This window comes from Ochotona curzoniae, unplaced genomic scaffold (assembly GCF_017591425.1).
Source record: "Ochotona curzoniae isolate NIBS_2020 unplaced genomic scaffold, NIBS_Ocur_1.0 scaffold_4683, whole genome shotgun sequence".
Taxonomy (NCBI): domain Eukaryota; kingdom Metazoa; phylum Chordata; class Mammalia; order Lagomorpha; family Ochotonidae; genus Ochotona; species Ochotona curzoniae.
The window spans coordinates 22,648,730-22,661,017 of NW_024467121.1; positions in this window are offsets into that span (position 1 = coordinate 22,648,730).

Below are 12,288 nucleotides of genomic sequence, written 5' to 3' on the forward strand. Positions count from 1 at the left end.
GTTGCGTTTGGCTGGGAGATGTCTATTGTATCACCCAACTTGCCCCTCTGCCTCTCTTATGCTCTATGCTCCAGGTAGCCCTAGGCGCTTGTGTAACCTCAGATTTTATTTATTTTTTCTTTTTTACTTATTTTTTGTTGGAAAGTCAGATTTACAGAGAGAGAGAGAGAGAGAGAGAGAGAGAGAGGTCTTCCATCTGCTGGTTTCACTCCCCAAGTGGCCACAACAGCCGGTGGTGCACTGATCCGAAGCCAGGAGCTTCTTCTGGGTCTCCCACACAGGTACAGGGTCCCAAGGCTTTGGGCCGTCCTTGACTGCTTTCTCAGGCTACAAGCAGGGAGCTGGATGAGAAGTGGGGCTGCCAAGATTAGAACTGGGATCCTGTGCATGCAAGGTGAGGACTTTAGCCACTAAGCTACCATCCTGGGCCTGCCAATAAAAATATGTTTTAAAAAATTATGAGCCCAGCGCTGTGGCCTAGCGGCTAAGTCCTTGCCTTGCACGCACCAGGATCCCATATGGGTGCCGGTTCTAATCCCGGCAGTCCTGTTTCCCATCTAGCTCTCTGTGTTGTGCCAGGATTTTGTGATCCTCAGAAAATCATCAGGAGTCTGAAGTCAATGCAAACACATAAAGGTGATTTATTCAAAACTAACCTAAGCTTCCAGCCCAGCAGGACGGGGGAGCAGCAGCAGGTGCCCTGGTAGGGGCCACTGCCACCGCCAAGGTGGCTGAAGCAGGAAAAACCTGCAGCAGAAGGCGCAGGAGAAGGTCCAAACGAGAGAGATTCTTACACATTTCAGCACAATTCCATATAGTGATACAGTCAGGATTGGTCAGTTTATCTGTTAACTTTCAAAAAGAGCAAGTTAACAGGCTTCTATTGGCGGGTTTGAAGCAAGTTGCGAGCAGTTGCTGTAGACGCTTTATCCGGATCGGCTTCCTAGCAGAGGGCAATAAACTGCGCCCCCTCGTGGCCTATGCGAGTAAGTAGCAGTGCAATCGTAATGTAAAGATGAAGCGTGAAGACTACCAAAACCCCACCGTGTGTCTGTTGCTGCGAGAATTTCGGCCATAGCACTCTGTGTACTGTTTTTAAGCCTTTTGCTGAAAATGTTAAACAGAAATGTGACATTTGATAAAAACAAGCAGATAGCTTAATGAATCATTGTTAAGATGAAAACCTTTGTAACTATCTCCCAGATCAAGAGATAGAATTTGGGCTGGCGTTTGTGTAGACTAAGTGGACAATTATGGTGCCAGCACCCCACATCAGAACACAGGTTTAAGTCTGAGTGGCTCCACTTCCGATCCAGCTCCCTGCAGATGCAACAGCAGATAGCCAAGAGATGGACCCCAGCAGCCCCGTAGGCGAGTGGGAGAGATCCTGACCCCTGGCTTTACCCAGGATCAGACTTGGACATGCTGGCCACGTGGGGAGGGAGGCAGCAGGTGGAAGATCTGTCTCTGCCTGTCACTCTGCCTTTCAAAGAAATATTAGATTTTTGTCCCAACTATTCACAAGATCTTCCGTATGTCCCATCTCAATCATATCCTTCCCTAAACACTAGGAGTCATGACAGCCACTTGCTTATTTTTAAAATAATTTATTTTTGATGATGTTGACATAGTTGATGAGTGTGGGAAGAGTTGAGGACCAGGGGGAAATGAGCAAGACTATTGTTTACACATCTTCTTTTTCTTCTTCCTGTGTCTGGAGGAGGAGGGGAGGACACACTGGGAGAGACCACGCCCAGAGCCTCAGTACCCAGTGTCACCAGGGTCTCCGTTTCAGGGCATGTTTTGAGGGTTTTGCTCAAGTGGTTTCCATAATTCTGAGATGCTGCTGAGAGTGCTGCTCCAAGGATGAGGAAATCTTTGCAAGGTCAATTAGCTGACATAATCCATCTCAGAGTCTCCATTCTCCCGGAATTTGCTGACAAGCTTCACTGGGGTAGTTGATCGATTTGTTCTGCCTTTCTTCCTCTGCAAACCAATGGGTGCTGCGCCCCCCTCCCCTTTCCAACCCTGCCCATCACACACTTGGCCCTCACGTACACCAGGGGGACCTGCAACCCAGTCAGAGCAACCCCTAAAACTCCCACTGGACCAGCCCCCAGCTCTGGTTCATGTGCCAGCCTGCATGTGCAGCGGATGGTCTGGGTCTGTCCCACATCCCATTCAGATCTTGTATACATCATTGGGCATGATGCCTAACTTAACCAAACCGACTCTATCCGCCAGCCCACACTCATGCCAGTGGGTGCCACCACCTGTCCGGCCAGGCCCGTCCCCAGTCCTGGTTATCATGCTCACAGGTAGGAGTGGCATCCCATCAGAAGGCTGCCCATATCCTCTCCACTGGACCCACTCCATGCCCTGGGTCTTGCACTCTCCAGGTGGTTCTGTAGTCTAGCTTGACAGGACTTGCCCCCAGTCCTAGCAGTTGCCAGCTGATGCTGTGGCAAAACCCAATCAGCCTGTCCATACTCTGGCTCAGGCATGTACTAGTGGATACAGTTGGCTAGCCCAACTCACATGCAGGCAGGCCAACAGGTGCTGTAGCCCGCCCAGCCTGGTCTTCCCCTAGTCCCAACTCTCATGCTCACCAGCTGGAGCAGTAGGTGCTGTGGCCCAGTCTGGCATGGACCATTTAGCCTGACATTTGCCAGTGGGTGGTGTAGCCTGGCCTGGCCCAGTCTGCCCCTGTTCCAGCTCATACTGGTGGGTGTTGTCACCTCACCTGGTGCAGTCAGCCTCTAGTCCTGGCCCTAATGTAAATTGGCCGATGCTGTGGCCAGACTCACCCTGTCCTGCACCCCATCCTGGTTCTCATATCTGCCAGTGAGTGTTATGAACTGGTCCAGCCTGACCTGCCCCTGTACCTGAGCCACACATTTGCTGGCAGGACCTGTACCCTGACAAAGGAGTTCTCCAACCAGGCTCCTCTATTGGGTCTCCTCCCAGTGGCAGATCTCTCACACACATTGGTGGGTCCTTGGCCTGAGCTGACTTAGTCCACCTCCTATCCTGGCTGGAAAAGTAACTTTGCCCAATTGTCCCACACCCAATGTGTTTCTTACTGTTGGGTGTTACAGCCCAGCCACACCTAGTCTGTGCCAACACAGCTCTAATGTGGCCCAGTGGGAGCCGAAACCTAGCCCAGCCCATTCTACTCCTACTCTGACTCTCATGAGCACAGTGGGATCTGTCGGGCTTCAGACCCAGTCCACACCCATGCTGAGGGTCACTGCAGCCATGTCCAGCCCAGACTACTACCCCCAATCCAGCTCTCGTGATTACCAGTGGGAACCACAAACCATCCAGGGTGTCCTCTTAGCTCCCCAGCCAGGCCTGATTCCAGCCCAGATCTTGCGTGTGCCAGTGATTGCTCGACCCAGCTTGGCATAGTCCATCCCCTGTTTTGACCTTTGCCATCAGATGCTGTGGGCTGGCCTGACCTGACCCACCCCCAATCTGAACTTTTACTGGCAAGTGCTACAGCCTGGCCCTGACTACTCCACTCCCATTTACTCTTTTTTCACTCTTTTTTTTTTTTAAATTGCAAAGTCAGATATACAGAGAGGGGGAGAGACAGAGAGGAAGATCTTCTGTCCGATGATTCACTCCCCAAGTGACCTCAATGGCAGGTGTTGTGCCAATCTGAAGCCAGGAGCCAGGAACTTCCTCCAGGTCTCCCATGTGGATGTAGGGTCCCAAGACTTTTAGGCTGTCCTCGACTGCTTTCCCAGGCCTCAAGCAGGGAGCTGGATGGGAAGTGGGGTTGCTGAGACTAGAACTGGTGCCCACATGGGATCCCGGGGCGTTCAAGGCGAGGACTTTAGCTGCTAGGCCACGCTGCCAGGCCCCCACTAATTCAGTCTTAACTCTACCTGTAACTAGACAGGCAGTGGGGCCACTGCTTTGCTTTGCTGTGTCTGTGGCAGCAGCTCTGTTCACATCAGGTGTGCTAATGGCGGCCTTGCCCCTGTGGATGTTTGGGACAGCATCATTTGATGTTAGGTGTGGGTGGCTCTATGCCTGGCTGGGAGGGAGTTCAGCAGCCTCCCCAGGCCCAGCTGACGTCAGGAGCCTGGCCTCCATCCAGGGGCCCAGACATGTGGGCCGTCTGCTGCTGCTCTCCCAGGGACATGAGCAGGGTGCTGGATCAGGGGCACAGCAGCTGTGACTTGAGCTGGTGCTCATATGCGATGCCAGCGTTGCAGGGGGAGGCTTGACCTGCTGCGTCAGAGCAGGCCCTGATTTGAACTTCATGGACCAGGCACACTCAGAGCAGTTAACCCACAGAGTGAAACTCTGCATGACAGATCAAGTCCACATGAGTGTCATTTCCTCTTTCAATGATACTCAGATTCCTTGAAGGGAAATGAGTGGCTGAGGGTAACTGTGTAACAATTACGTAAGTTACCTTGGCTGTAATGGCTAACTTTAATGTTATCACAATTGCCATACTGTTCACCCCAACTTTTCATTTCTGCTACTTGGTATTAGATATTCCCATTTCACAGATGAGGAAGCTGATCCCCGATGGTGAGGTGTCTAGTATGAGGTCCGAAGAGCAAGCAGCAGTGCAAACGACACATCTGGACGAAGCTGTCATTTTCTCTGAATGTGTTTGTGTCATTCCTATCCTTATTGCACAAGAGGAAACACACACGTTTATCATATACCCGCTGTCTGGTTTTTTGCTTGGTGTTTTGCAGAATTTCCATGTTATTTAGCTTTATTCTAGGGGTAGGTAGGACTCCACCATTGTCAGCAGTTCATGATATTATTGCACATCTGACCACCAGGTGTCACCCTAGCACACTTGCACCTGTTTGTTCCACTGGCGAGTTACGAATTTACTAAATGCTGCAAGGACTAGGTAGTTCAGCTCATTTAAAGTCAGCGTATGACACATCTCAAAGCTGGCCAAAGATGGTACAGACTTAAAGGGGAGGAGGGGCAGGTGTTTGGCACAGTGGATCAGATGCTGTGCTGGATGGCACTGGAGAGTGCGGGTTTTTGTCCTGGCTCCACTTTCAGTTCCAGCTTCCTGTGAATTGTGCCACAGGGCCAGCAGGTGATGGCTCAAAGACCTGGGTCCCTGCCACCCACTTGGAAGGCTGCTGACTTTGGCCTTGCCCAGCCCTGGGTGTTGTCTGGAGAATGAGCCAGTAGGCAGCAGGTCTCTCTTGGTCAGTGTCTGTGTTCTCTCTTTCAAATGAGAAGGCCAATGACGTGAGGCTTTGGTGAGGAGTTTCCCACTTTGACGTCCATGGAGGCAGGTCCTGGGCCTTTCCATGGAGCTTTCTTGGCAAGCAGAGCCCACAGTATATCCTCCACTGGGACTCCCCGTGGTGGAGGATCAATGCCTCCAGCTTTGTCAGAGCAGAGTGCTGACATGGAGTTGGGGAGTGGGGTGCGGGGAGTCCTGGCTGCACAGAAATGCAGGACACTGCATTCAAGCTGCTGCAGTCAGCGGAGGCTGCGGAGGCTGCGAGGTGCGGTGGGTTCAGCTGCCAGTTGGGCATACACTGCTCACAGCAGGGCGCCTGGGTTGGAGTCCTGGCCCTGCTTACAGTGCCAGCTTCCTGCTATGTGCCCCTGGGAGGCAGCAGCTCAGGGCTCAGGTGGGAGGCATCCTGCCAGCCCCACAGGAGGTCAGGATCGAGCTGCTTAGCACTGAGCTTTGGCCTGGCCCACCTTTGGCAGTCGTGGGCATTTCAGAGTGTGAACCAGTAGCTAGAAAATCTCTGGTCTTCTGTCTCTCTCTCTTTTTTTAAAAATTTTGCTTTTTAAATGATGATTATATGGTTGATCAGGGTGGGAAGGATCGAGGTTTAGGGAAAATTGGGTGAACTCATTGCTTCCAGATTTGCTATTTCTTGTTTTTATTCCTGGGGGAAGGGGAGAGACAAAGGGGGAAACCACTCATGACTTTCCACACGTCCCAGTACCCAGGGATGAGGAACTGCCACCTCATACCAGCCCAGAGTCTCCATGTGTACATATCCCGAGGGCTCTGTCCAAGTGGTTTGGACAGTTCTGAAATGCTGCTGATTTCACCGATCCAAGGATGATGTCGCCCTCCCAATGCCCATTGGTTCCATTCACTGAGATTTTTTGCTCTCGTTGTTTGTTTGGCTGGGGTGGTTGTCTAGTTAGTTCTGTTCTTCTTCTGCCACAGCAGCAAATGAGCTGTCATATCTCCTTTTACATCAGGGCCTATGCCTGCTGCTCTGCCTTTTTCATTAAGTAGAGTATGTTCTTGCAGGAGAGTCCTAGTACCTGGGCCAGGTATCCCAAGCCCCACAGAATCCCCCACCCTTGGGGCTCATGAACCTGACACCCACCTGCTAGGTGGGCCCTGAGCTAGGAGACCCAAGCTCCACCAGATCCCCCAGTCCTGAGGTTCATGAAATCAATACCCACCTAGAATCTGGCCCAATCAACTCACACCCCACTGGTTCCCCTGTCCCTGGGACTCAGAAACCCATCCCCCACCACACAGATGGGCCCCATGACCTGAGCCAAGCTAGCTGAGCCCTGTCAGATTCCCCTGTCGCTGGGACTCATTGGGCCCAGGCTGGCATGACTCATCTTACTTTGGCATCCGCAGTCTTACTACATAGCCTGGCCTAGTCTAGTCTGTCCCCTGTGCCAGCTCCTGCTGGTGGGTGCTGCAGCCTATCCCAGCCCAGGATGTCCTGGTCCTAATGTGAACTGGCTGGTGTTGCAGCCTGATCTGGCTCCTCCTGCCCTCTGCCCTGGTTCTTAGGTCTGCCAGTGGATGCTGTGTCCTGGCCCAGACTCAGACCTGACCCACATGTATGCCTGCGGGTACTGTAACCTGGCATGGTCTGGGCTGCTCCTTGCCTTGCTTCTTGCGCTCTCCTGCAGAGGCTGTGTCCCAATGAAGGAGTTTCCCAAATTTTTCCATCAAGTCTCCTCCCAGTGGCAGTTCTCACGCACACCAGTAGGTCGTAGGCCCAGATTGACTGTTTACCTCCTGTCCTGGCAAGAACAGTGGCCTTGCTCAACTGACCACATCCATTCTGGTTCTTGTTGGTTGTTGTAGCCCAGCGCTATCTGGTCCATGCCCAGACACAACTTTTACATAGTTCAGCGGGAGCCAAGACCTAGTCTGGCTTGTCTATACCAAAACTGGCTCTCATGAGTACCAGTGGGGGCTGGAGTCACTGGGTGAGGGCTGGATTGGTGAGACAGAATGGGCTTTTTGTTAAAGTGTGGTAGCAAAATCATACGTGCCTATACGCATGAAGTCACACTCTTGAATTTGGCACTGTCCACTAGGCCTTCCTGCCATGAAGAAAGCATTCCACACCTGCCCATTCAAATATAGTTGCATCTATCCACGAGGGGCTACCGAGTGCATGCACTATGGACAGTCACTCTGAGGAACTGAATTTTTAAATTATTGGTGATTTGTTTGAAAGGCAGAAAGAAAGTTGGATAAATTCATAGCAGTCTTCCATCTGTTGGTTCACTCTCCCAAATGTCCTGAGCAGCCAGAGCTGGGTGGGGCTGAAACCAGGAGCCTGGCACTCACTCTAGGACTCCCAAGGCAGTGGCAGGGATCCAAGGGCCTGAGCCTTAACCTGCTACCTCCCAAGGTGTGCAATAGCAGGAAGTGGGGCTGGCAGTGGGGCTGGCACTGGGATTCAGGCCACCGAGAGGGGTTGCAGGTCGCTCAGGGAGACACTATGCCAAATGCTCACCCCTGGGATTTGTAGCTTTACTTAATTTGAAGTCGTTCAAATTTAAAAAGAGCTACACACATCAGATAGCACTTAAAAAAAAAAAGGCTTATTTATTTTTAATGAAAGGCAGATTTACAGAGAAAAGAAGAGATAAAAAGAGAGAAAGATCTATCCATTGGTTCATTTCCCAAGTGGTTGCAATGTCCGGAGTTGAGCCAATCTGAAGCTGGGAGCCAGGAGCTTCCTCTGGGTCTCCCACATGGGTGCAAGTACCCAAGGGCTTGGGCTATCCTCTGCTGCTTTCTCAAGCCATCATCAGGGAGCTGAATTGGAAGTGGAGCTGTCAGGGCGTGAATAGGGGCCCACATAGGATGTCAGTGTTTAGAGGTGAAGGATTAGTTTGTTGAGCCAAGGTGGAGGGTTAGCTGCGGTGGAGGTGGAGCTGTGGCACCAGCCCCAAGACCTCACAGTTTTGTAAAGAAAACATAGCCTGAAGGCTTCCCAGGTCCCAAACATCTCTGCTGTCAGGACAGGGCTATGATAGAGAGGTATTGTCTTGAAAAATGTGACACATCTAAATGATAAATAAGTAAGCCGTGAATCTGCTGGTGGGGAGAAAGGACGTCAGTTACCCGTCTGTAAACCACTCAGCTAAGGACCTGGTGCAAAGACAACAATGTATGGCATTTAAAAGGAAAACGTGACAGTTCTTCCAAAAGTAGGATCTTACCAAGCAAAAATTTGGTGCCAAATAGAAGGATGCTTTGGGAGATTGTGGGACTAGTAGATCAAAAGCAGTTATGGCTGCCATGACAGGGGCTTGGGTTAGCCTGAGAAACCCATCTTGCTAATGCCACCTGTTGTCATTTGCCAAAAACATTCCTGACAAACCAGGAGAAGCCCCAACTCCCTTTACTCAGGCACACACCGTGCCCTGTAGGCCTTCCCTGGGGCGTGTAGCCCTGACTACAGGATAGAATCAGTCTTGGAATCGAACATTGCTACCTGGACCCCGTCCATAGAAATTCTGATCTAATTCTAGCAGACCCCAGGCTGGGGCCAGATCCCAAATGAGTTGGATCCCCACTGGATGATTCTGAGCTATCGCCAAGGGACAAGGCAAAGCTGAGGTTCCAGCTCCCCGGGTTTGCTAATGGCATCAGGTGAGACCCTCTCAAACCTATGCTTCAATCAAAAGTCAGGAGAATCCCAGTTTTATTTTACTTTACCCTCCTCGTTTACCTTAAGGAAACTCGCAAGTACTTAGCTAATTTTGAATTTTGAACACATTGAGGAAGTCCGCACTGCAGATGTTTGGAAAGGCGAAGGTGATTTTTCCCAGGGCCTCCCGGGCTGCTGTGCCAGCGGTCATTTTCACAAGGGCAACTGGTGATTTGTGATGTGGAAGACAACGCACAGGGCCAGGTGGCGGGGCGGGAGGCGGGTGCTGTCTCTCTCCAGGCGTCGGGACGGACTGCAGTTTTCAAGGCTAATGATGTGAATTCCATCAGTGAGTACCGAGGGGAGGAAAAGCACAAGATGAGAAACTGACAAAACACAGATGAAAAAAGAGCCAAGAGGAGCAGGAGCCGACGAGGCGTGGGGCTGCACGGTTTCCGCTGTTTCCCCGAGGGCCGGGCACACCTGGCGGCTGGCCGATCGGCTGTGCAATTGGCAGCACTTGTGAGCGAGCCTCACCCCTGTGACTTTCCTGTCACATACTTGTCACCCAGGAAGGCCCTGGGAGTCTAGGAGGAGACAGACCCCAGTGGCCTGGAGAGGTGGAGGGTCCTGTCTTCTGGAAGTCAGTGCTGTTCCACAGCTTGAACCTGACCCAGAGCAGAACTCTTGCTTCCATGGAAACAGTGAGCACTCAGCCTGTGTGTTTTTGATAATGAACCAGTGTGTCTTTTCCATCACCAGTGAGAGCCTTGCCCACTCAAGGACCGGAACCGCCTTACACCTTTTCTCAAAACCACTAAGAATACTTACCCTGCCCTCCCTCCCCTCCTGCCCCAGTAACAGCCAGGGATGGGTGGGGCTGAAGCTGGGAGCTGGGAACTCCAGGTTTCTCATGTGAGTGGCAGGAACCCAACTACTTGAATCTCCATCTGATGCCTCCCAGACCTGCACTGGTAGGAAGGTGGGGTCTGCTGGGAATTGAACCCAGGCTCTCTGATGGAATGTGTGTGGCTGTTGCTACTGCTGCTTTTAAATGATTTAGTTATTTGAAAGACAGACTGATAGAGATGACAAAGAGATTATTTATTTTATTTTTTTTAAAGATTTGTTTTTATTGCAAAGTCAGATATACAGAGAGGTAGAGAGAAAGAGAGGAAGATCCTCTGTCTAATGATTCACTCCTCAAGTGGCCACAATGGCTGGAGCTGAGCTGATCAGAAGCCAGGAGCCTCTTCTGGGTCTTCCATGCGGGTGCAGGGCAAGGCTTTGGGCTGTCCTCGACTGCTCTCCCAGGCCACAAGCAGGGAGCTGGATGGGAAATGGGGCCACCGGGATTAGAACTGGTGCCCATATGGGATCCTAGCTCGTTCCAGGTGAGAACTTTAGCTGCTAGGCTACCACACCATGCCCGAGAGATTTCTTATTTGCTGGTTCACTCTTCCAGTGTGCTCAATAGCTGGGGCTGGGTCAGCCAAAGCCAGGAGACTGGAACTCAATTTGAGTCTCCCACATGAGTAGCAGAGGGCCAAGTGCCTGGACCCTCCACTGCTTTCTCAGATGCATCAGCCAGGAGCTAGATCAGAAGTAGAGCAGCCAGGACTTGAACCAGAGCTCATGTGGGATGCTTGTGTCACAGGTGGCGGCCCCACCTGCTGCATCATGAGGCCAGCTATGAATGTGGGGGAGTGGCTTAATGGTTAGGCCAAACACACACCCAGAAATGAGATTTTTCTCACAACTGAGTCGTTCAGAGTTTTACTTACTTACTTTTATCTGACAGGGTCAGTGACAGAGTGAGATAGAGCTCTTCCATCCATTGCCCAAATTCCTGCAATAGCTGGGGCTGGGCCAGGCTGAACCCAGAAGCTATGTCCTCTATCTTTTTTTTTTTTTAAGACTTATTTATTTTTATTGGAAAGTCAGATATACAGACAGGAGGAGAGACAAATATCTTCCATCTGCTGATTCATTCCCCCAAGTGGCTGCAACAGCCAGAACTATACCAATCTGAAGCCAGGAGCTTCTTCCAGGTCTCCCACATGGATGCAGGGTCCCAGGCTTTAGGCCATCCTCTACTGCTTTCCTAGGCCACAAGGAGGGAGCTGGAAGGGATAGAACTGGTGTCATGGGATCTCAGCACGTGCAAGATGAAGACTTTAGCCGCTATTCTACCATGCCGTGATCTAAGTACTCCATTTTCATCTCCCCTGTTAGTAGCAGGGCCCAAGCACTTGAGCACTATTGCGCACTGGCTCCCATGATGTGCATCAGCTGGAAGCTGGATCAGAAGTGGAGGTGGGACTCAACCCCAGGCCCCCTGATGTGGGAAGCAGGTGTCCCAAGTGGCAGCTTAGCTGCTATACTATCATGAAAAGAAAAAGCCCAAATGTTGAGCCATAGACATATACAGACCAAGGGAAGGAAAAACAAAAACACCAACAAACAAGTATGTGAAAGGAAAACTAAAAATCAGGAAGGGTGGCTCCTATATTGTGGTGCAGTGGGTTAAGCAGTCATCACGATCCCATGTAAGCGCAGATTGGAGTCCTGTCTGCTCCACTTTTGATCCAGCAGTCTTGTTGATGCTCCTGAGGAAACAGTAGGGCATGGCCCATATGCTTGGGCCTCTGCCACTTCTGTGGGAGACACACCAATGGAGTTCCAGGCTCGTGGCTTTGGTCTGGCCCAGTGAACCGACAGATAGAACCAATGATTGGCCATGGGATAGGTGGATAGAGAGGGTGCAGAGGATGAGAGGAAGCTGGGGTGGTGAAGAGACGGTGAAGTCTCTGTTTTGTAGGCCTGGAGACCTTGGAGATCTTGGTGGGGTCCTAGAGTTCTTGGGCATGGGCATTGGGGAGGAGGGGGTGGATGGATGGATACACCAAGAGTGAGTGTGGTGGGGCTGCAGATATGGCTCATCACATTGACCTTGCCATTGCAAGGTCAAGGACATCTAAGATGGCCAGGACAGAGGAGGGGACCACGGGTGTGCAGCTTGAGCTGACCAGTGCTCCTGCAAGCCAGATGAAATGCTTTGTCTTCATAAGGGAGTCACTCCTACACAAAACGTTTTCTGCCTGCAGGTGCCAGCAGCTTTGGTGGAATCAAAGCCACCCAGGACACCCCAGAGGCAAAAACACAAGAAGGAAGGCTGAGAAGAAGAGAGAGGAGTGAAGGAAGAACCTGGTTTTACGCTGAGTGCTGCATTTATGCTCTTGACTGTTTGCCTGCATCTTCCACTGGGTAATCGTTTATAAGCAATGGAGGAATGAATTTTCTTTTTAAAATTTATTTTAAAATTTAAAAAAGGAATTTTCTTTTTAAAATTTATTTTATTGGAAGGCAGACTTAAAGATATAAGGAGAGACAGAAAGAT